The sequence below is a fragment of the Pelophylax lessonae genome (genome assembly GCF_965119305.1).
Source record: "Pelophylax lessonae genome assembly, chromosome: 4".
Taxonomy (NCBI): Eukaryota; Metazoa; Chordata; class Amphibia; order Anura; family Ranidae; genus Pelophylax; species Pelophylax lessonae.
The window spans coordinates 99061951-99084203 of NC_138771.1; the positions used below are offsets into that span (position 1 = coordinate 99061951).

Genomic DNA, 22253 nt, shown 5'->3' on the forward strand with positions numbered 1-22253 from the left:
TCACTTCTGCACGCAGGGTGTCAGAACTGGCCGCATTATCTTGTCGTTCCCCATATCTGGTGGTTCATAGAGATAAGGTGGTTCTACGCCCGAATCCATCTTTCCTACCTAAAGTAATTTCAGATTTTCATCTGAATGAGGAAATTGTATTACCTTCCCTGTGTCCTAAGCCCAGCCATCATCGGGAGTTTGCTTTACACTCCTTGGACGTGGTTCGGGCGATCAGGGTATACTTGAAAACGACAGACTCGTTTCGCAAAACGGATTCACTTTTTGTGGTCCCGGATGGACCCAAAAAGGGGTTTCCTGCATCTGCCGCGACTATTTCCAAATGGATCAGACAGACGGTGGTACAGGCTTATTCTATTAAGGGTCGGGAGCCCCCGTTCCCTGTTAAGGCGCATTCCACTCGGGCGCTTAGTGCGTCATGGGCCTTTCGCCATCAGGCGTCAGTGGTCCAGGTGTGCAAGGCGGCTACCTGGTCGTCGGTGCATACCTTTACAAAACATTATAAAGTTGATGTAATGGCATCGTCTGATGCCTCGTTTTGGCCGCCAGGTTTTGCAGGCCGCAATTTGAGGAGACCAGTGGTCTACCTCGAGGGTTTTTTCCGTTGGAATTTTTATTTGAGTCTCATTCTTTGTTTATAATGAGCCTTTAAACTTCTAGTTGGCACCGGTTGGGCCTTCTAGATTGGATTTTGATTTCTGTCAATCCCACCCCTCATTTGTGGCACTGCTTTGGGACGTCCTTATTGATGAGAATCAAAGAGGACTACGTCTGTCAATGAGCGACAGAGAAAATTGGATTTTTGTAAGATCTTACCGTAAAATCCTTTTCTCTTAGCTCATTGACAGACGTAGTACCCGCCCCTCTATCATTGAGTTGGGTTGGGTTAAATTCTCTGACACTGCTTTGTAACAGAACTGATTCCCTGTAGCAGAGAGAGGGAGGATATACCCTCTGGGACTGCCCCTAGGGTGGAGCCAAAACGTTTTTCTTTCTGCCTAGTCCTACTCCTGCGGAGGCAGCATAACCCTATTGATGAGAATCAAAGAGGACTACGTCTGTCAATGAGCTAAGAGAAAAGGATTTTACGGTAAGATCTTACAAAAATCCAATTTTCTGCATACCACATTCTTCTTGGTCAGTCAGAATCACCAGATTGCCCTCCATCTTCTTTCTGGCCTGATGTGCAGCATAAAGGTAGAGTGAAGGTAAAGCTTAGGTCAAGGAAAACTGATCCCAAGGAGTCACTATGACATCTATTGCAAATGCCTGAAGGATCCCGGGCTCTGTAAACAAACCTATCTAGTTTGCTGGAGATTCTGGACACCAAGAGATCTAAATCCTGTTCCCCACTGCAGACCAATCCCTGCGAACAACTCTTGGGTAAAGGGTTTATTGTCCCAGATTCATCTGCTGACAGCTGAGAAATTCCACCTGCCAATTTTACATGCCGAGACATGGCAGACAGAGCTGGAAGGTAAAGCTCTACCCAACATAAGATCATGTCTGGCTGGTATGCTCCGAGTAGATTAACTTCATGTCCTTTAATGTATGCCATAGCATTGTCCTATTGTAACCTGATGGTGGGACTTCAAAGTTAGACAGACCAGTGTGGGGGAGCCAGCTGAAAAGCCTAAGGTTCCAGTATGTTGATCGTCCACTTCCGCTCCTCTGAGGAGGCTGGCATCCATTGGCAAGACCTTCCAATTCAAAGGAAGATATCAAAGCATCTGTAGGGGTATCCACTATTTCAGAGCTGACCAGGTGTCGGTAGTCAGATGCATCGGCAGATCCAGGAACTCCTGATGAGGTTTGTCCCATGCCAACATGATATTGACCTGAAGGACACATCTAAGGTAGCTACCATCTTCCACAGCATCCCTATGCAAAGCAAAACACTTCAGAAGTTAAAATGATCCCCCCTCGCTAAGCCCAATTATCCCACCTCAAAGCAAATGGTGCATTGGAAAGGATTTTGTGATTTTGACGGCTGGCATGACCCAAAACCAGTGACTTTAGGGGAAAAGGATTCCAGCTGTGGTAACTTCAGGTTAATGGGCACCACATCTGCCAGCAAGCCCAGAGTGGTCTTATGTGTCTGAGACAGCCCTGAACCCCAAGATTCCTCCTGAGAGGAATCCTCAAGAGCTCCCCCTTATCCTCATCTTGAAGATGTCCAGATACCCCATCTTCCCGCAAGGAGAATAAGTGCCTACTCTTGTGTCCCAGGGGTTCCAAGCCAAAGAGAACCCATGAGAGCTGATCTTGCAGTCTGCATGGCTGCAGAAATGTCCTCCCTTAACACAAGGGAAGTGGAGGATTTTGCCCTTGAGATAGTGGAAATACCAGATACAGGTAGGGATTTAGAGCTAATCTAAACCTTTGGATAGCCATTACAGGATGAACTGTGCAGGAGGTCCTCCCCACCTGAATGAGGAATTTGAGAGCCCAAAACATGGCTTGCTGAAAATCTGTAGACCCAGGGCCTTTAGGTACTCAACTCTTCCTCCAGGGGGATCACTGTGAATACGTGGATATCTGGAATTAATTTTAACATCAATTCAAACTTTAACATTCTCTTAAAAGGCATTAGATATAGTGGCTGGCAAAGGTTTGTTAAGAGTTCACCAAAGTTTACCAGATGCCAGATAAAAAAACGAATTCCATGCTACATTCCTCTCCTAGCAAAGTGCAAAGGGATGTTGGGTATAGGAAGTGGATTGTACCATTTCTTGTGAATTCAGGCATGGTTTAAATTTTCATGTGCATTGTGGTGATTAGGGTTGAGCGAACCCGGACTGTATTGTTCGGGTTCGTACCGGACTTTTGGGTATTCGGTACCCGGACCTGAACCAGAACATTTCACTGTATGTTCGGGTACTGTCCGTTCGGTTACGTTATTTGATGTTTTGGCGTGGTTTTAATGGCACGCTTTCAACAGGTGCAAGGCAGCCAATCAGCAAGCGTTTAACTAGTGTGCCCTAGAAGCCATCACAGCCATGCCTACTAATGGCATGGCTGTGATTGGCCAGTGCAGCATGTGACCCAGAGTCTAAATAAGCTGAAGACGCACAGCGCCGCACGTCACTCTGCTAGAACTATACTAGGGAGAGGTTCCTGCTGCTTCTCAGGGAGAGATAGGAGTTTACTGTAGTGTCAGGCTGGAGATTGCTTTTAGGGAAAGCATAGGAAGAATCTTCAATAATCAGACAGCGATCTACATTGATTTGATTGTGTGGGGGTGCAGTGCACAATCTTTTTGCCCGGAGGGAAAGATAGATTACTGTAGGGTCAGGCTGGAGATTGCTTTTAGGAAGAATCTTCAATAATCAGGCAGCGATCTACATTGATTTGATTGTGTGGAGGTGCAGTGCACGATCTTTTTCCCCAGAGGGAGAGATAGGAGATTACTGTAGGGTCAGGCTGGAGATTGCTTTTAGGGAAAGCATAGGAAGAATCTTCAATAATCCGACAGCGATCTACATTGATTTGATTGTGTGGGGTGCAGTGGACAATCTTTTTGCCCGGAGGGAGAGATAGGAGATTACTGATTACTGTAGGGTCAGGCTGGAGATTGTTTTGAGGGAAAGCATAGACAGCAATCTACATTTATTGTATTGTGTGGGGGTGCAGTGCACGATCTTTATGCCCTGACCTGAGCCCAGTGAGAAAGGAGAAAAAAACTTTTATCAGTCTGTTAGGCGTGCGGTGCTGCACATTTAATGCAAGCTCAGTTCATATGTGTCTGCTTAATCTGCATTTAAAAAAGAAAAAAAATGTTTTATTTTTCCTAAAAATTTAACTTTGACATACAGTCTTTAGACAGACACTGCTTTTCTAACCTGCTCTTCAAAAAGCACCAATGTAAGGGGAAAATAATTAATTATTTTTCAGTATTTAGGGGGAAAAAATATTTTTCAGTTTTTCATTCAAATGTTGTTTTTTTTTTTTTATTCAATAGCGGAATAGAACAACAGTATCCAACCTGTTAGGCGTGCGGTGTGTAGCGGCCATTTACTGCAAGCTGAGTGCATATGTGTCTGCCTAATCTGCATTTAAAAATGAAAAAAACTTTTTTCTTTCATATTTAACTGTGACATACAGTCTTTAGACAGACACTGCTTTTCTAACCTGCTCTTCAAAAAGCACCAATGTAAGGGGAAAATAATTATTTTTCAGTATTTAGGGAAAAATATATATTTCTCTTACGTCCTCCGACAGTCGCCGCCTCTTCATATTCGTCACATATGGGGTATTAGACTTTGCTCCGAAGGAGTAGCTAGGCAACAGAATATGTTAACATTAAAGCTTTTAACATATCCCACCCTCAAGGGGTGGTCCCCTCAGTCAATACCCTCCTACTTCCTGCAACCATATCTCAGTTTTCAATGTCTAGCTTGTCAGGAGTGGCTGGCTCTCTCTGTGCTGGGGCTTTGTGCCCCAGACTCTTTCTTCTTTTTTGATTTTTTGTTTGAGTTTTCTCTCTACCTTTACTTAGCTGTTCTTTTTGTCAGCATTAGTTAGTTCTTCGGATGAAGAGGATTATGCGGGCTGGGTCTCGGGCTGATCCCCCTGGTCGCAGGTCGTGGGTCAGTGGCTTCCCAGCCTGCCATCGAGCGTTCAGCCAGGTAACGCTTCTGGCACAGTGAACGACCCATCCCTGTTCGGTGCAGGGATGATTGGTAAGGTGGCTACCTCACTGGACACTGTGCGGTTTCTTAACCCCCATTCTGTGCGTCTTGTATGCGACTCTCCCTGCCTCATGTGCAGCGGCTTGTTCGCTTGTGCGGGTCCCCCACGCCATTGTGAGGTAAGTGTATCTATGTGGGGACCTGTCTGTCTGGGGGGGGTGTCAGTCTGGGACTGTGTAACCTGCCTCTGTTCACACTGTTTGTCTCCCTATCACTCGGCTGCATGCTGTGGGCTGCAAGGGGGGGGGGGAGCTGTGTGACACTGTGTGTGTCAGCCTTGTCAGTGTGAGAAGCTGTGTGCTGTGGGGCATGTTTTGGGCATGTTTGGGCACTATACAGCGATCGCTGCGGCGATCTGACATGTTTTTTTATACATGGATGACGTGTGCATTACTGTACTGTGGAGCGGCGGTTTCGGCGCCAAACTGCGCCATTTTGCCTACACTCGCTCCGGCCGCATGTTCTACATGCATGGCGGCCATTTTCTTGTAGCCTCCCATAGGCTTTCATAGAGCGCCCTGGCAGCATCGCTTCCTCTTCTCCAGGAACACCGATCGAGGCAGCAGCAGCGGCGAGGGTCTCCTCAGGTTATATCCTTCTTATCCATTGCCTGTGTCAGTTTTATTGTCCCTGTGGGGGTCTCATTGTGCTTGTGTGTGGTGCGGTGGGCTGCGCTCGCCGTGCTTGTTAAAGGGGCAGTTAACCCTTTATTATCCGGCATTTGTAATAGGGGCAATGGATTCTCAGGAGGGCAAATTTCCTACCGCCTTGGTGGAAAGCCAGGGGACTGCTGTTTCCCCCCCAGGGGGGGAATTAGCCACTATTGTGGCTGGCCTTGCTGCTCAGGTGCAGATGCCGGTGGCTGCTCAATCTACTAAAAGACCCAGAGTTTCTCTTTCCTCTGATTCTGAGGGTGAAGGGGTTGTTATGGCGGGGGCCTCCTTATCGGGGTCCCGCTCCTCCCTGGATCTAGTGGGGTCCGAGGTGGAGGCTGAAGTTGCAGGGGTTGATAATTCTCCCCCTGGCTCGCCTGAAGAGCTTGCAATCATGGATGAATTGATTGCTTCCATAAAACACACGCTGGGTTTGCAGGATGAAGTGTGTCCCCCCGCTGCCTTGGCGGCTTATGGGACGCAGAGAAAACGCAGGACGCCGCAGGTTTTTCCCTGCAATGATGATTTTCAGTGCGCTGTTAAGGAACAATGGCGCAATCTGCGCAAACCTTTTGCTGTACCTAGTAGGTTCAAGCTGCGTTATCCTTTCTCGCCTTCCACTGATGAAAGGTGGTGTGTGCCACCCCCAGTGGATCACGCAATTGCGGTTTTAAACAAATCCACTGTGATTCCTGCAGAGGATTCCCCTGTGTTCCGTGATGCCACGGATAGGAGATTGGAGTCTCTTGCCCGTCATACTTATTCTGTTACGGGTTCTATGCTTAAGGCTCTGTTTGCCTCTCTCATGGCGGCCCAGGCGGTCGCAAGTTGGACGCAGATGCTTAGGCGCGTCCTAGTGGCCGATTCGGCCTCGCCGGCGACCCTGGATATGGTGGATCAAATCCACCAGGGTGTCATGTATCTGTATGATGCGGACTTGGACCTAGTCCCGTTGGCTGCACGTGTGCACAGCGTGGAGGTGTTGTCTCGCCGCCTGGTTTGGTTGAAATGTTGGTCAGTGGACCAGTCTTCACGTAAGACCTTAGCCAATCTGCCTTATGATGGGTCTCGCCTTTTTGGGGAGTCCTTGGATGTGTTGATTAAGGGGATCACCGGAGGTAAGAGCACTCTCTTGCCCCATTTCCCCAAGGCTAAGGGGGCTTCTGGGAAGAAGCATGCTAATTTTCGGCCCCCTCAGGGGTCCTTTCGTGCCTTTCGGTCGCACTACAAGGGCAAACCGTTCAAAGGTCAAGGCTCTCAGAAGAAGCCCTGGTCTGGAAAACAGAAGTCCGGTCAATCCGGATCCGCAGCCCATAACAGTGCGGCCTGAAGGGGCGCCCTCACCCAGTTTTGGGGTGGGGGGACGCTTGCTCGGTTTTCTTCAGCCCTGGTTGGCCCGCGTGCGGGACAGATGGGTTCAGGAGATCGTTCGATCTGGTTACAAGATCGAGTTTCTCTCTCGGCCGGAGAGCAGATTTTTTCCCTCAAATCTTCAACTGTCTCCAGAGCGTTTACGGGACCTGCACCTGGCGGTGCGGGACCTGAGGGCTCAGGGAGTGGTAGTTCCGGTGCCTCATCGGGACAGATTTCGGGGGTTTTATTCCAATCTGTTCACCGTGCCCAGAAAGGAGGGCAAGGTTCGTCCAATTCTGGACTTGAAGGCTCTGAACCGCTCTGTGCGGGTTCGCAAGTTCCGCATGGAATCCCTGCGGTCGGTGGTGGCTGCCCTGGTTCCGAGGGAATTCATGGCCTCCATCGATTTGAAGGATGCGTATCTTCACATCCCCATTTTCGAGGGTCACCAGAGGTACCTTCGATTTGCCATTGCGGAGGATCACTACCAGTTCGTGGCGTTGCCTTTTGGTCTCGCCTCGGCTCCGCGGGTCTTCACCAAGGTGCTTGCACCGGTTCTGGCATTATTGAGGGCCCAGGGCATTTCTGTCCTGGGGTATCTGGACGACATTCTGGTTCGGTCTGCGACCAGCCAGGGTCTGGAGAAGGACCTGTCTGTCACGATGCAAACTCTGCAGGAGTTTGGTTGGACGATAAATTTTCCAAAGTCGACACTGAGTCCGTCGGTTCGTCTTCCCTACCTGGGAATGATTCTGGACTCGGTGCAGGCGAAGGTCTTCCTGCCGGAAGACAAACTCAGAACTCTTCAGGAGGAAGTCAGGTCCCTCAGGGACGTTCCGCACTCGTCTCTGCGGACGTGCATGAGATGTCTGGGATTGATGGTCTCGGCCTTCGAGGCGATTCCCTTCGCCCAGTTTCACACGCGGGGTCTCCAAGCGGAGATCCTGTCCATGTGGGACGGGCGACCTCAATCTCTGGATCTTCAAATCTCGTTGAGTCATCGCACCAGAAGAGACCTTCTGTGGTGGCTCCAGTCCCCGATGGTGTCCCGGGGGCAAGTCGTTTCGTCCTATCTCGTGGACGGTAATCACCACGGATGCCAGCCTGTCGGGCTGGGGTGGTGTTCTGGGCGTTCTGTCCGCCCAGGGGACTTGGTCGGAGGGGGAGTCCTCCCTTCCGATCGACATTCTGGAATTGCGTGCGATAAATCTCTGTCTTCATCGCTCGACGGACCGGCTGCAGGGCTGCCCGGTTCGGGTGCAGACGGACAATGCCACGGCGGTGGCCTATATCAACCACCAAGGGGGCACCAGGAGTGCCCGAGCGGCTCGAGAAGTGGCCAACATTCTGTCTTGGGCCGAGACTCATGTCCCGGGGATAACGGCGGTTCACATTCCGGGGGTGGAGAACTGGCAGGCGGACTATCTGAGTCGCCAGTCCCTGGATCAGGAGGAATGGTCTCTCCACCCGGCTGTCTTCCAGATGTTGTGCGCGAAGTGGGGTCTTCCAGATGTGGACCTGTTCGCGTCTCGTCTCAACAACAAGGTGAGAAGGTTCGTGGCAAGGACGCGCGACCCTCGGGCAGACGCGTCGGACGCGTTAGTGGCCCCGTGGCATCAGTACAGGCTGATGTACGCGTTTCCACCGATTCAGTTGCTGTCCAGGTTCCTTCGCAGGTTACACTCGGAACGCAGCACGGTGATTCTTGTGGCACCGGACTGGCCTCGCCGGTCCTGGTACGCAGACCTCGTGAATCTGGCGGTCGACGCCCCGTGGCGTCTGCCTCTTCGAGACGATCTCCTGTCTCAAGGACCGATATACCATCCTGCTTTACAGTCGCTGGCTTTGACGGCCTGGCTGTTGAGACCGAGGTCCTGAAGGAGAAGGGTCTCTCCCCAGAGGTTGTTCATACCTTGATCAACGCGAGGAAGTCTTCCTCGGGGAAGGTTTATTACCATACTTGGAAGGCCTATTTTGCCTGGTGTGAGTCCAGGGGGTTTTCACCCCGCACGTACTCGGTTTCCCGAGTGCTGTCCTTCCTTCAAACGGGTGTCGATCAGCGTTTGGCGCTGGCTACGATAAAGGGTCAGGTGTCTGCGCTGGCCGTTCTGTTTCAACGTCCCGTGGCTTCCAACTCCTTGGTTGGCACTTTTGTTCAGGGAGTGCGGCATCTGGTTCCTCCTAGGAGGGATCCTCTGCCCCCTTGGGACTTGAATCTCGTTCTATCTGTGTTACAACGTGCTCCTTTTGAACAGATCAGGGAGATCTCGTTGTCTATGTTGTCCAAAAAGGTCGCCTTTTTGGTTGCGATCACTTCGGCTCGCAGAGTGTCGGAGCTGGCGGCTTTGTCCTGCAAGTCTCCGTATCTGGTTGTTCATTTGGATAAGGTGGTCTTGCGACCTAATCCTTCTTTTCTTCCGAAGCGAGTTTCGGAATTCCATCTTAATGAGGATATTGTCTTGCCTTCGTTGTGCGCGAAGCCCAAACATCCAAGGGAGGTGAGATTACATTCTTTGGATGTTGTTCGGGCGATAAAGGTTTACCTTAAATCGACTGAGTCTTTTAGAAAGACGGACTCCTTGTTTGTTCTTCCAGAGGGTCCTCGGAAGGGCATGGCGGCGTCGGCCTCTACCATCGCCAATTGGATCAGGCAGACCATTGAACAGGCCTATGCTTTGCAGGGGAAGGTTCCCCCTGTGCCTGTGAAGGCGCACTCTACTAGATCTCGGAGTACGTCTTGGGCCTGTCGTCATGGGGCTTCTGTAGCCCAGGTGTGTAAGGCGGCGACCTGGTCGACCGTGCACACTTTCACAAAATTCTACAAAGTAGATGTTCAGGCATCGGCGGATGCTTCCTTTGGCCGCAAGGTTCTTAGTGCGGCAATTCCTTAGGGTCCCTTGTTGGGGACCTCTGGCTGTTGGGATAAGTTTTTTTATCCCCTGGTTATTTGTCTTTTCCTGGGTTGTTGCTCCTGTTGAGCACTTGTTTTTCCTGTAGCCCAGCTGGTTTCCTTCCTTTGGTAAGGTTCCTTTCTTTGATGCGGAGACTGCGTTGCCTTTCGGCGCGGATGCGTTTCCCACCCCTCATGTTTGCACTGCTTTGGGACGTCCCCATATGTGACGAATATGAAGAGGCGGCGACTGTCGGAGGACGTAAGAGAAAACGGAATTTTTGTAAAATCTTACCTGTAAAATTCCTTTCTCTGAGTCCTCCGACAGTCGCCGCCCCCGCCCCTCTTTTGGGGTTTGGTTGTATACTCTACTGCTATTCCACTGAAACTGAGATATGGTTGCAGGAAGTAGGAGGGTATTGACTGAGGGGCCACCTCTTGAGGGTGGGATATGTTAAAAGCTTTAATGTTAACATATTCTGTTGCCTAGCTACTCCTTCGGAGCAAAGTCTAATACCCCATATGTGACGAATATGAAGAGGCGGCGACTATCGGAGGACTCAGAGAAAGGAATTTTACAGGTAAGATTTTACAAAAATTCAGTTTTTTCAGTTTTTCATTCAAATGTTGTTTTTTTTTTATATTCAATAGCGGAATAGAACAACAGTATCCAACCTGTTCGGCGTGCGGTGTGTAGCGGCCATTTACTGCAAGCTGAATGCATATGTGTCTGCTTAATCTGCATTTAAAAAAGAAAAAAACTTTTTTCCTTCATATTTTATTGTGAGCGTTTAGACAGACACTGCATTTCAAATCTGCTATTCAACAAGCACCTATTAAGGGGACAATTATTTTTATCAGATTTTCATTCATACGTTACAGTGAGATACACCCATTGCATATTGTTGTATTGCGTACTGCAATAAAAAAAAAAACATTTAGGGGCAAAAAAAGTTAATTGCGGCCCTGTCTGCATATGTTACAGTGAGATATACCCATTGCATACTGTTGTGTTGCGCATTGCAATAAAAACCCATTTAGGGGAAAAAAATATTAAATTGCGGCCTAGTCTGTATCTGTATGTGTGAGATACACCCGTTGTATACTGTTGTTCTATTCCGCTATTCAATAAACACCCATTTAGGAAAAAAATATTAAATTGCAGCCTAGTCTGCATATGTTACTGTGAGATAAACTCTTTGGATACTGTTGTTCTATTCCGCTATTCAATAAACACCCATTTATGGAAAAAATATTACATTGCGGCCTAGTCTGCATATGTTACAGCGCAACAAGGCACACAGGTCTCGCATTGGAGGCCCAGTTACTGGTGGTGAAGTGGTGCTGTTCCGCAGAGCGACTCATGTGTGCGTGCTGCAGCTGAAACTCCACTATGGCCTGCTGCTGCTCGCACAGTCTGGCCAGCATGTGCAAGGCGGAGTTCCACCTTGTGGGCACGTCACATATGAGGTAAGCGGGAAGGCCGAAGTTACGCTGCAGCGCTGACAGGCGAGCAACAGCAGGGTGAGAACGCCAAAAGTGCACAAAGACGGCCTGCACTTTCTGCAGCAGCTCTGACATATCGGGGTAATTTCTAAGGAACCTCTGCACCACCAAATTCAGCACATGCGCCAGGCAAGGGATGTGTGTCAAACCGGCTAGGCCCAGAGCTGCTACGAGATTTCGCCCGTTATCGCACACCACCAGGCTGGGCTTGAGGCTCACTGGCACCAACCACTCATCGGTCTGCTGTTGAATGCCCCTCCACAACTCCTGCGTGGTGTGTGGTTTTTTCCCCCAAACAGGCAAGTTTTAAAACTGCCTGCTGTCGTTTACCCCTGGCTGTGCTGAAGTTGGTGGTGAAGGTGTTGCGCTGACTGGATGAGGAGGCGGTAGAGGATGAGGAAGCGGAGTAGGAGGAGTTAATAACAGGAGGCAAACTGAAGCCCACTGCAATCCTCGGTGGTGGAAGGACATGCGCCAAACTGCTATCCGCCTCAGGCCCAGCCGCCACTGCATTTACCCAGTGTGCTGTTAGGGAGATATAACGTCCCTGACCGTGCTTACTGGTCCAAGTATCCGTAGTTGGGTGGACCTTGCCACAGATGGCGTTGCACAGTGCACACCTGATTTTGTCACCCACTTGCTTGTGCAGGGAAGGGATGGCTTGCCTGGAAAAGTAGTGGCGGCTGGGCACAACGTACTGTGGGACAGCCACTGCCATAAGGCTTTTAAAACTCTGCGTCTTCACCAGCCGGAATGACAGCATTTCAAAGGCCAGGAATTTTGAAATGCTGGCATTCAGGGCCAGGGATCGCGGGTGGGTAGGGGGGTACTTCCTCTTCCGCTCAAGTGTTTGGGAGATAGAAAGCTGAATGCTTCCGCGGGACATTGTGGAGATGGTTGTTGGTGACCCAGGTGGTGGTGTTGCTCGCAGATCATGTTTGTGGGGTGGCAGGTGCCGGTCTCACTACAGAGGTGGATGAAGAGGCCGAGACTGCAGCAGAAGAGGAAGCAGGAGGAGCCAGAGACCTTTCTTGGTTTTTGAGGTGTCTACTCCACTGCAGCTTGTGCTTTGCACTTAGATGCTTGGTCTTGCAGGTTGTGGTCAGATTGAGAAGGTTTATGCCTCGTTTCAGGCTCTGATTGCACAGCGTGCAAACCACTCGTGTCCTGTCATCATCACATTGTCTGAAGAACTGCCACGCTAGGGAACTCCTTTGAGCTGGCTTTGGTGTGCTCGGTTCCTTGCTGCTTTGGGCAGTAGCAGGCGTAGTGTCTAGGGCATGGCCACTCCGCTTTTGCATCTGCTCCCTCTTCTGCTGTGTTGGTGGCTCTGTGCGACCACCGCCTCTTCCTCCAAACTACTCAGGTCACCTGCATGACGTTCATTCCATGTGGGGTCGAGGACCTCATCGTCCTCCACATCATCTTCCACACAGTCTTCATCCCTGCAACCCTTGTCGGTCTCCACAATTCGGAATTCCTCAGCAGTTGGTACCTGTGTTTCGTCATCATCCGAGACGTGCTGTGATGGTCCTCCCATGTACTCATCTTGAGACATAAGTGGTTGGGCATCGGTGCACTCAATCTCTTCCACTTCTGGGGCAGGGCTACGTGGATGGCCCTGGGAAACCATGCTAACAGAGTCATCAAAAAGAAGAAGAGACTGCTGCATGACTTGGGGCTCAGACTGCTTGGCTGATTTGCAAGGGGATGAGGTGAAAGATTGATGGACATCGGCTGCAGGTGCCAACTCTGACCTTTCAGCAGAAGACTGGGTGGGAGACAATGTGAAGAAACTGGAGGCACTGTCAGCAACCCAATCTACTATCACCTGTACTTGTTCTGGCCTCAACATTTGTAGAGGCGCATTAGGCCCTGCCAAATACTGCTGTAAGGTTCTGTCACCTACTCGCAGCTGAGAAAGGTGTTTCACTTGTGCGTGTAGCTGCCACAGATCGCCCACGTCCTTTCCTTGCAACAGGAGCTCCACCAGCAGCACCACGACCCAGCACTAACATGGTGGAGCAGTAGGTGTGGACACGCCTGCACATACTGAATGACTGGTCTGCCCCCTTCAACTTCTGGGTCTTCAAATTAGGCACATGGCCTGAGCTTGCCCTTTACGCCTTGGAGGTGCTGGCCTGCCCTGCAGCCAGTGTATTATCTGAACGTGTATTTAGCATGGCTGGGGGCGTTTATCACAGACCAGCGCAGCCTCCTGTCCAGAGCCAATGTGGACAAGCTCACGTTCATTAAAATGAACCAGGCATGGATCCCACAGGACTTGTCCGTACCTTGTGCAGAATAGACATGTATACCGGCCTTACCCAGCCATTGTTGTATTTGATCTTTCTAACTCTTTTAGGGTGTACCCTAATTTAAAAAGAAATACAATTAAAAAAAAAAACAGTGTTGGCTACCTCGTCCTCCACCGCCGCTTCCACCTACACTGCCACATCCACCGCCACCTCAACCTCCTACTCCATATGGGCCTCGTCCTCCTCCTACATCATTCAAGATGATTATTTTTTATTTTTCTGTTTTTTATGTTCTTTTAAGTTATTTCCCTATCCACATTTATTTGCAGAGCACTTGCCATGCTCTTAAGATGATTTTGCTGCCATTTGCAGCCCTCTAGCTCTTTCCATGTTTGTTTTAGAGGCATTTTAGTGCTCAAAAGTTTGTGTCTCCATTGACTTCAATGGGGTTCGGGATCGGGACAAAGTTCGGGTTAAGTCCGGTTCACGAACCCAGACTTTTTTTTTTCAAGTTTGGCCGAACCCAAACATCCAGGTGTTCGCTCAACTCTAGTGATGATGCATGTGCTGCTCCCACAGATGCTTCCTGGGGACACAGTCCTGCTCCTGGAATGTCCTTTAAACACTACATGAATGCTGCTATGATGTTTGATAGTTTTCTAAATAAAATGTATGTTCAAGTAATGCCTTTGCTATTAAAGCTATAGGATATTATAGAACTACTCATATATATATATTTTTTTTTTTTTTAAAAAAGATTAAACTGCAGTAAAAGTGTGTTTTTTCTAAGTTTACTCGATCATCTGCTGAGAAATCTTTATTTTTCCATGCACTTCATAGTTACTGAAACAGACTTCCAGTTCAGATTAACAAGTTCCTTATTATTTAATGTCATTTTAATTCTCAGTCCTGGGAAAATGCATGTCAGCTGTAAGAACACACTGTGACTCAGAGCCAAATATTGTATAATCAGTGGGAATTATGACTGACTTATTCCAGCTTGATAGTTAATCCACAATAACCTCCAAACTATTCAATAATAGATATTGCTCTCATAAATCAGGGTTTGGTTTAATTTTTGTTGGCGCTAGCATTACTTTTCTTCCCTCCAGCTCTGTTCACCATTTGCCCCCTAAACTGTCACGGCTGAAATGGTTCACATTTCCCAGTGACAGCTGATGTCTGCAAAACACCATTCCTCAATGGGGGCAAGAAATGTAATTTTTTTGGCTCTAAATTCTTTATAGGGAAAAAAAAAAGCACCTATTCCTTGTTTGTCCCTCACCGCTTCGCCAACATGCTATTGATTTTTTTGTTTATTTTTTCAAAACAGCGTATAAAAGGGGGGCAGGGACAGTCTTGCTGGGGAAGAAGGAGCTAGATGATGCTGGGCATTTTTATACTTCCTAATGAAGGATGTCTTTAGGTAAGTCAATGGGCATGCCTCCTCTGTTAGGCTGGGCAGTCTACAGTGATGCAGAGAGCACCACTGACATCTGCACCACTCTCTGCTTCATTACAATGTGAACGCAGGAGCCATGGTGACACTACGCGTGCCGAATGTCCTTTGCACATCTAGTGGAAGAAAGGGTAAGGATGATGGTAGGGGTATTTAAAAAATTGCTCAGTCAGGCTTTCGTTTTCAGCCTCTCTTGGAGTGCTTTAACTAGAACTCCAGGTCAGATTTAAATTAAAGATTATCAAACCAAAAAAGGGCTTTTTTAAAGTTGAACATTGTTCTATAACTCATAAAACTGACCTCCAGGCAGACAGCTAAAATGTACCATTTATGGCAGTGTTTTTTTTTTGCCAAAGGATTTGTATTTTGGTTCATTCAGTTCTGAGATTTACACTGTAAATCTTTAGTAGAAATGGCTTCTTGTGGGTATTTTGTATAACAGCCCACCAGTCTGACATCAACATTTTTGACCACTTCTTCTTCATGTGAAATTCCTTCAGTTGAAAGATGTTTGTGGATTTTTTTTTTTTTTTTAGACATGCCTGTTTCAAAATCCCCCTACAAAATTTATTGGGAATCAGGGCTTTGACTAGGGTAGTCCATATTCCTCTATTCTTTCTTTTTTAGGCATTCCTTGATGGATTGGGTAGTGTGCTTGAGTTCATTATCATGTTGACTCATTTTTTAAGCTTCAACATTTGGGCTGATATCCTCACATTCTAATCAAGCACACTTTATAAAATGTACAATGATGTAAAGTTGACTCAATGACTACCCATGCCCTGAAGCAGCAAGTAACTCCATTTGTGGCAAACATGTATTTTGTTCACATGACCAATCAACTCTATCTTTGCTTGTTTCAAATCTACATTATTCCAGAAGGCATCAAGCCTTTGTTTATATGTTTAATGGCAAAGTGTAATCTTGCTCATATTTTCTTAATGGATAGCAAGAGCTTTTTCTAAACACAACCCTCATACAGGTTGAATTGGTGCAAATGTTAAGGTAATTGTAAAGCCTGAAGGTTTTTACCTTCATGCATTCTATGCACCTTCAGTGTGCAGCTTCCCCCAGCCCCCTAAATACTTAGCTGAGCCCGATCCCAATCCAGCAATGTGCACCAGAGTGGCTGCTGTCCTGACTCTCTGCACACTCTTTGGCTAAAAGACCGGCTCCTGCTGCTGTAAATCAAAGGTAAGAGAGAGCAGAGGAGGGGCCTTACCCCATTCTGTGTGTCTTATGGACACAGTGCAGGGCTCAGGAGGGAACACGCACGAGTGCCCCCATAGCAAGTGGCTTGCTATGGGGGCACTTGGCAGGGGGGAGGATCCCAGAGCGCCAGCGGGGGACCTGAGAAGAAGTGGATTGAGGCTGCTCTGTAAAACCAAAGGGCAGATAAGTATAAGATGTTAGTTTTTTTGTGGGGAAAAACGTTTTAAGCCTTTTAATATCACCTTAAGTGCTCAGGTGTAACATACATTTTTTTTCACTAAACTTTATTGTTATTACATAGGGACCAATAACCCCCTTTATGATAGCAACTGTAATGATATGTTCTCTGGTCTCTAAAGATGGACGTTCACTGGTCACCCTACCCTCTACCTGGGGCCACCTGGCATGTGGGTTCTGGACCCAGAAGAGGTTTAGCAGACCCCAGCATACAGGGAGGAGGGAGTCCTGCCACTTCCTGGGGTCCATGGATGTGACTGGGCTGCTGTACAGCTGCCAGGTCACTTCCATCTGGAAGCTGACATCGACCTCTGTAGCCTAAGGCATATGTCAGTGGCAGCAAAGGCTATCAAAACTTTCTTTCTAAAACCTTGTCAGTAGCAAAGAGAAAAATGTGGAAAAAAGTGCAGCGCTAATAAATACTAGCAATATAAACGTGTGTATATATATATATATATATATATATATATATATATATATATATATATATATATATAAACCAAGAAAGGTAAATACAAATAAATTGCAAAACATAAATTGCTGACAGCCTACCTTTGCATCTGTATACGCTCTTTACCACGAGATGTTTGTAAGTGCAATTTGGTGTATTTTTATTTAATTAAAATTTTAGCAGTGTTACACTATTTTGTGCTCCCTTGTTTTTTTGGTTCCTTTCTGGCCATCTGACGGAGTGAGAGCCTCTCTGGTGTGATGGTTCATATCTGCTATTACCTCTTCACCTCAACATTAGTGACCTTAGTTATCCCTTCGGATTATCCATCCATTGTACAACAAGCTGATTTGACTCATATGCTATATGGCATTTTGAGTCCTATCGTTCTGGTGAGCACATTATATCTCTATATCTTGTTGGTGTTGGGATCCAGTGAGCACTTCAATTATCACAGTTGTGGACTGTTTTTTTCACTTCACATATGGGACTGTTGATTTGATGTTCACTTTTATTCATTTTGCAATTTATTTGTATTTACCTTTCTTGGCTTATATATATACACGTTTATATTGCTAGTATTTATTAGCGCTGCACTTTTTCCACATTTTGCTATTCACAATTTTCTTGTCAGTTGTTTGGTGTAGCAGCTTTTTTATGGTTCGCGCAATATTTTTGCTTTTCACTTTTAGTAGCAAAGAGAACACTTACACGTCTTACCTACTGTCTGAGGGTTGTGTTCAACCTGTATAATTGGCTTCCAATCTGAAATACGAGATTCTAATTTCATGGATTGTAAGTGGTGATAAATGTAGGGGTGTTCTTTTCCATATAACAGATTTGCAGTTTTCGTTAAATTAAGAGTTAGACCATGGGTGCTCAACCTGTGGCCCTCCAGCTATTGTGGAACTACAATTCCCATGAAGCAATGCAATCCACTGACTGTTGCAAGCATGACTCCCAAAGGCAGAGGCACGAGGGGACTTGTAGTTTCGCAACAGCTGGAGGACCACAGGTTGAGCACCCATGATTTACACCATACAAATGACTCAACTTCATGATTCAGATCATGCCAATCTGTAGGAATTATCTAATCAAGCTTTAATGTTTGACTGTTCAAATATATCAGCAATTTTAATGGGGTGTGCTTATTTCTTCTCATTTTTCTATTTAAGACATACATTTGTTATTTTAACCCAAAGCCAAATAACTTTATACTTGCTTACCTCAGTATTACTTTTAGAATGGCCTACTATGTGAACTGCTGCACAATTTAGTTATTGGCTGAGTTTTGATGTGGCAGCCATTTTGATGTTCCCCTGGGGAGCTCTAAGTACAAGTAACACCTGTCAGCTTAAGGGAGTGTGAGAGTACAAAATTCTGTAACATTTCAGGTGTTTTCTGTGTTTGCTGTTGTCTTTGTGCTAAAAATATATTTTACGTACATGTTAGTCCAAGGGGCATTTTTCACATAAAATTCCCATAGGTCTCTGAAATCTAAAATAACTTTCGTCTCTGCTGCACCACTGGCTGGAATAACTGAGCTGTAAACAACTTTTTACACTTCGACCTTTGAAAACTCAGTGGCTTTTACTTGTTTGAATAAGGAGAACTAAGCATGAAAGGATGACTGTCTAATTTGATACCAACACAAAAAGCATATATGGTGGCTTCATGGTTTTCTTTTTTCAGGCGTTCTTTCTATTTACTTGTTAATCCTGTAAATAACAAATTTTAAGAGTCCATTCACACTAACGCAACTTGTCAGGCGACTTGTCAGCCTGGCAAGTCGCGGTCCATTGACTGCTACAGGACCCATTCTAATAGGAGCGACACAAGTCGCTCGGACTTAGAAAAAGGGTCCTGTACTACTTCGGGGCGACCTCGATGCGACTTGCATAGACATTCATTATATGAAGTCCGTGCAAGTTGCGCCGAAGTCGCGGTGCACGGGACTTCACAAGTCGCCCCCGAAGTAGTATAGAGTCGTGCCGCGGTAGTGTGAATGCGGGCTTACAGTTCCTTTGCGGCTACATTTATCCATTGTATCTTTAGAGGGAGCAGTGGTTGTCCTCTAGGTAGGACATCAAACATGCCTGCCTTTGTTCATTCCCATTAAATGATGGATTGATGGGGTAGCAGTTTACACAATTACAAGATAACAATGTTAGTGCTTTCTTTTTAGTTTACAGGAAGTGACACATTTCTGGCAAGATCAACAGGTGTTTTCTGTGCTTTGCCGAAAATGTTCTGAAAAAATATCATAAATACAACCACCCCAACAGTTTTGTGTTTGAATGTGTAATAAGCTACCACCAACTATTTAGTGCAAGGGCCTGACTGATTATTGATATTTTGGGTAGGTCCTCAAAACACAATGTTTTAGTAAATCTAAAGTGCATTGTACAAAGATTGTACAATATTATTTATTTAGGCTCTGTAGATGGTAAATTACAGAACATACTGTAAGTGTTGTGGATAGAGGTCATTTCATTTAGAGTCATCTTATACAAGAAGTAATATTATAGTAAAACATACAAACAATTTTCTATAGAAGGGAATGCAGTCAGCTCCTTCAGGTGGCACAAAGTAGGGCTCGACTGATTATCGGCAAAGCCGATATATTGAGGGCCGATCTGCACTTTTCCCAATATATCAGAATCGGCCCCTGAGGTCACCGATATTGCCGATATCTCAGGAAAGTGCTGTACCGAAGTGATGCCTGCAGCTAGAGGCATTACCCCGGTACCAGTGCCCATAGCCGACGGTCGGCTGTCTTGTAATGACAAACCATGCGGCTGAGAAGCTGCTCGGCTGCCATTACAAGCAGCAGGAGGGGACGTCCCCCCTGCCTTCCGCGGCTCGTCCGGGTCTCCCGTCCCACCGGGAGACCCGGGCATTCTACCTGCACGGCCGCCGAAGAGAAGACCCGATCAAAGCTGCATTTGGCTCTGATCGGGTCTCCATGTAAAAACCTGGAAGTGATGTCATAACATCACTTCCGGGTGTTCAGCACCAGATTAAAAAAAAATGACAGCATTCAAAACAGCCAAACTTTTTACGTGCAGAGTCTTTTAGACCCCCAGATCCCTCCACAACAGTACCTGTCAAGTGTACAAATAATTAAAAAAAAATGTTTAAATGTACAAAAATATCGGCCGATACCGATATTCAATGGCCAAAATATCCGTATCGGCAACGAAAATCCGATATCGGTCGATCACTAGTACAAAGCTCTTATTAAATGAGGACTGGTCACTAGGGAGGGTCCTTGCTATAGTGGTAGATAACAGTTGTTCTTGTGGCACACCTGGTGTCTAACATGATCTATGTAACAATTTTGTGCCAAGATAAGTAGGAGAGGATTTATTCAGTAAATAATGCCAGAAGTGGGGTGAAGTTACCCTAAGCAACCAGTAGAATTAACTGAAGTTGGGCCAAAACAAGGTGGGAATCTGTTCGCTATTAGTACTGACACTTAGTCTATTTCTCCTAAATATTAGAATGGTTTGCTTTTTGAAAATTTTTTCGACACAATCTTGTGTTTTCTAGTTTCAAGCTTTTAAAGCTGTAGTAAAGTCTGCTTATTTATTTATACCTACAGGTAAGCCTATAATGAGACCTACAGTCAGGACCATAAATATTGGGACATCGACACAATTCTAATCTTTTTGGCTCTATACACCACCACAATGGATTAGAAATTAAACAAACAAGATGTGCTTTAACTGCAGACGTTCAGCTTTAATTTGAGGGTATTTACATCCAAATCAGGTGAACGGTGTACGAATTACAACAGTTTGTTAACCTGTCCCGTTACTTTTGGTCCCATTAAAAAGTGGGAGGCACATATACAATCATAAATCAAACTTTCATTGCAAATCCTTTGCAGTCAATTACAGCCTGAAGTCAGGAACGCATAGACATCACCAGACGCTGGGTTTCATCCCTGATGATGCTCTGCCAGGCCTCTACTGCAACTGTCTTCAGTTCCTGCTTGTTCTTGGGGCATTTTCCCTTCAGTTTTGTCTTCAGCAAGTGAAATGCATGCTCAATCGGATTCAGGTCAGGTGCTTGACTTGGCCATTGCATAACATTCCACTTCTTTCCCTTAAAAAACTCTTTGGTTGCTTTTGCAGTATGCTTCGGGTCATTGTCCATCTGCATTGTGAAGCGCCGTCCAATGAGTTCTGAAGCATTTGGCTGAATATGAGCAGATAATATTGCCCGAAACACTTAAGAATTCATCCTGCTGCTTTTGTCAGCAGTCACATCATCAATAAATACAAGAGAACCAGTTCCATTGGCAGCCATACATGCCCTCGCCATGACACTACCACCACCATGCTTCACTGAAGAGGTGGTATGCTTTGGATCATGAGCAGTTCCTTTCCTTCTCCATACTCTTCTCTTCCCATCACTCTGGTACAAGGTGATCTTGGTCTCCTCTTTCCATAGGATGTTGTTCCAGAAATGTGAAGGCTTTTTTAGATGTTGTTTGGCAAACTCTAATCTGGCCTTCCTGTTTTTGAGGCTCACCAATGGGTTAAATCTTGTGGTGAACCCTCTGTATTCACTCTGGTGAAGTCTTCTCTTGATTGTTGACTTTGACACACATACACCTACCTCCTGGAGAGTGTTCTTGATCTGGCCAACTGTTGTGAAGGGTGTATTCTTCACCAGGGAAAAATCTTCGGTCATCCACCACAGTTGTTTTCCGTGGTCTTCCGGTTCTTTTGGTGTTGCTGAGCTCACTGGTGCGTTCTTTTTTTTTTTTTTTAATTCTTTGTTTATTTAATAAAACATGAAAACAAGAAGGCATACAGTAAAACACCAATGGACATGAATATAAAAAGTACAATCACGAGAAAGATAGCAGCGGTCCATTTTCACAGCAGATACCGTATCTCTAACATCGAGCAATGGTGCAAAAATAGGATTGCATTGAAGACCCTGTCAGATACATATTTTATCCGGGGACCCCAATGGTAGAAGGTGCGATGACTAACGGTTGACATAGGAGCTCGTCGGGGAGACAGCAGAGGGGCAGGTTAAATAAAGCAGTAGAAAGCGTTCTTTCTTTTTAAGGATGTTCCAAACAGTTGATTTGGCCACACCTAATGTTTTTGCTATCTCTCTGCTGGGTTTGTTTTGTTTTTTCAGCCTAATGATGGCTTGCTTCACTGATAGTGACAGCTCTTTGGATCTCATATTGAGAGTTGACAGCAACAGATTCCAAATGCAAATAGCACACTTCAAATGAACTCTGGACCTTTTATCTGCTCCTTGTAAATGGGATAATGAGGGAATAACACACACCTGGCCATAGAACAGCTGAGCAGCCAATTGTCCCATTACTTTTGGTCCCTTAAAAAGTGGGAGGCACATATACAAACTGTTGTAATTCCTACACCTTTCACCTGATTTGGGTGTAAATACCCTCAAATTAAAGCTGAAAGTCTGCAGTTAAAGCATATCGTGTTTGTTTCATTCTAAATCCATTGTGGTGGTGTATAGAGCCAAAAAGATTATAA

At 46.4% G+C, this 22253-nt stretch overlaps 1 protein-coding gene across 1 annotated transcript in view; it reads left to right on the plus strand.

Moving 5' to 3' along the window:
* Positions 1 to 22253, plus strand: part of TEX9 (testis expressed 9) — a gene marked incomplete at its 3' end in the record, with an annotated part of 129874 nt that overhangs the window by 106702 nt on the left and 919 nt on the right. The window lies entirely within an intron of this gene.